This window comes from Tenrec ecaudatus, chromosome X, assembly GCF_050624435.1.
Source record: "Tenrec ecaudatus isolate mTenEca1 chromosome X, mTenEca1.hap1, whole genome shotgun sequence".
NCBI classification, from domain to species: Eukaryota; Metazoa; Chordata; class Mammalia; order Afrosoricida; family Tenrecidae; genus Tenrec; species Tenrec ecaudatus.
The window spans coordinates 17,195,699-17,198,733 of NC_134548.1; the positions used below are offsets into that span (position 1 = coordinate 17,195,699).

The 3,035-nt window shown below is 39.6% G+C and overlaps 1 pseudogene; it reads right to left on the reverse strand.

Annotated features, from left to right (window-relative positions):
* Positions 1-1,259: 1,259 nt before the first annotated feature.
* On the reverse strand, positions 1,260-1,667 carry LOC142434209 (small nuclear ribonucleoprotein Sm D2 pseudogene; annotated as a pseudogene).
* Between the last annotated feature and the right edge of the window lie 1,368 nt (positions 1,668-3,035).

The window sequence follows — 3,035 nt, forward strand, 5'->3', positions numbered from 1 at the left end:
TCTCCCACTCTACCCACTCACCATGTGTTCTGGTGCCGTGATATTTTTGTCCACTTTCATAGTACTCTCTCCTTACCTTATTTCCCTCCCCCAAACCCAGAAAAAAGAAAGTTGATTCTTCAGTTTCTTTCCCTCAAATTGAAAATGTGACTGAAATGAGCATTACTATTGTTTCCTTTCCTCTTTAGGTTAGTGTTAACATGATTCAGAGTAAACAGCTTGGTATTCTGTTAAACAACAATAACAACAGCATCAACAACAACATTTTTTCCATTGAAGAATAAATTCTGTGAATGATAAGCGCCATTGCTTATTTTTCTGAGATTGTTCCCCTTATAGCCCCAGTGTTCACTTCAAAATTCTTTCTGCTGTTGATGCCTTTAAGCAATGTCTTATCTGCTGAAATACAGTATAAGATAAAATATGATATATTTATGCTTTTTAAATGCTCCACAGTTAGATAGATTTTTTTATAATGAGATTTGAACAAGATCTTCTGGTGTCAGTTCAGCACCATAGACCAAGAAGTGACTTCCAGGCCATTTGTCTTTTTGCTTCCTTGGTTACCACATCATAATCATCTTCCACTGCCATTGAGTCAGTTTTGACTCACAGTCCTTCTGTAAGACAGAGTAGAACTGTTCCACAAGGTTTACAATGTTTTCATCTTTATGAGAACAGACAGCTTCATCTTTCTCCCATGGATGAGCTGGTGCTTTGAATCTCGACTTTGTGGTTAGCAGCCCAATGCTTAACTAACTCACTATGCCACTGAGGCTCCTCCTTGGCTAGCATTAACATGCTCACCTACAAAGAATATTTTGTTAAGTCCTCAATTAATCTTTGTACTAAATAACTCGATGTCATGTCTTACCCAAGGTTACTGCCTCTGAGTTTATTAACAATTTGTTGTTGTTGTTTAGTGTTGTAGGTACCATTTTTCTTCCTCAGCTATCTCAGGTTGCTTTAATTAAAACCAAAGCAACTTTAATTTCATTGCTTAACCATTTTTCAAACTTTCTAAAGCCATTTAAAATCTTACTTTGGAATTATTATAGATTCACAGGAAGTTGCAAAAATGTTACAAAGACCTCCCACATCTTCTTTACCCAGTTTTCCTCAATGTAAGCATATGGGATAAAATACAGGATATCCAGGTAAATTTCATAAAAAATAGTGAATTTTTTTTTACCACAAACACTGGGCATTTATTCTTCTGGAGATGCGGGGCAGGGCTTCCCGGCGTGGTGGTGTGGCCCTTATTTGCCAGGGATAAGTGGGTTCCGCAGCACCACGATGACGAGTCGCCTCGCAGGAACATCTTGGAGATGTAGCGGTCTTTGTTGACGGGCTTGGACTTCTTCTTGCCCTTGCCGCTCTTGGGGACCTCGGTCCACATCTCCTTCACGTTCTCCAGCACCATGTTGCAGTGCCTGTCGAAGGCCTTCACGCGACCCAGAAGCTTCTTGTTGTTGCGGCCGTTGATGAGCACCTGGGTGTTGTTCTTGACCGACTGCGTGAGCACGGAGAGGGGCCCCGTGTTGAACTCCTCCTCCTCCCGCTTCTGCAGTTCCTCCGGGGTCATCTTGCTCTTGGGCTTGTTGAGGAGGCTCATGGTGCTTAGCTTAGCTGCGTTCTCCGATCAACCCCGTCTTCTCCGCGTTGCTTCTGCCAGTGAATATTTTTTAAGTACAAACATTTTTAGTGTATGTGTATGCAATATTTGGGATACACTTGTCCTAAAATAATTACTTGTATATCGGTGTGTGTTAGACAGGGTTCTGGTTCTCTTGAGAAACAAGACCAGGACACTTACGATTTTATATATATTTATATAGATAGATATATACAACATAAGAAATAAACAGCTAATTAGTCTATAGAGCAGTACAAATTGTTCAGTGCAACTCACTTCCATGAGACAGATAATACACTGGCCGTCTTCAAGTCACAAGGGACTCCGGGTTCAAGTCAAGGAAGCAGACAGCTGAGTCCTCTGAAGAGCAATTCAGGCAATCTGGCCACAGGCAGCAAACAGCAAGGCCGGTCGCCAAGAGTCAGCCAGATGACAGGGTCAAGCGATGCATACTCCAGTAGCGTGGCAAAGCAGGTCTTGAAGGAACCTCAAAATACAGCGACACAGCCCATGGGTTGGGTGTCCTACAGGTAGTGTAGTTAGTTCCCAAGTTGAGACAGAAAACCAGCTAGGGCAGCCACACACTGGTCTGATAATCAAAAACCAAGAGACAAGAAAGGTGAGGCTTGCCGAGCCATTTATCTCTCCACCCTTCAATTAATGCCACATGTGTTCATTGGCTAGGTTGGCAGAATAAACCCACCTCTCACAGTGTGTATGTTTCTCTTATTTGATTTTTTTGTTTTTAAGATATATAGGTATGTAGAGTCAATTTGCTGTGTTTTAAAATCACGTGGAATAATTCTATACTGTGTGATTATGCCAACAACTGGATACATCGTTATGTTCTTTTGATTCATTGTGGAGCATTTAAAAAGCATAAATATCTTGAATGTCTTAAGAATCGCTTTTAAATTTAATTTTGTTGCAAAAACTCTCTAGTTCTAAAGTCGTTACATGAATATTCCTTTAATGAATTTTACCTCTAAACAAACTGAAATTATTTAAAAAACAAATGCAATTTTGTTTTCCTAGGTGTCACCCTTTTATAATTCTTTTCTAAAACATTTTTCTAAAGCAAAATGATCCCATAACGACAGCCGGTATAATACTGGGTGACCTTCATTTTTAGTTGCTTTGAAACAAGTCACCTTGTATTCAACCTAGAGAAGAACTGGAATTTCATACTAATTAGCTTTCTAGTTCTTTTCATTTTGTACTTGTCTAAAAATATTTTCATAAAGTCCTTAAATGGAAGCCTGACAGGGGAGTTCTACGAATGTAATTCTTTCTTTTTTGTCCTTGAAAATTTTTGTTTCTTGTCTTTAAAAATATTCATGTTACTGGGGGCTCTTACAGCCATCATCCTTTTCAAAACATTTTCTTACTACTTGAGCCC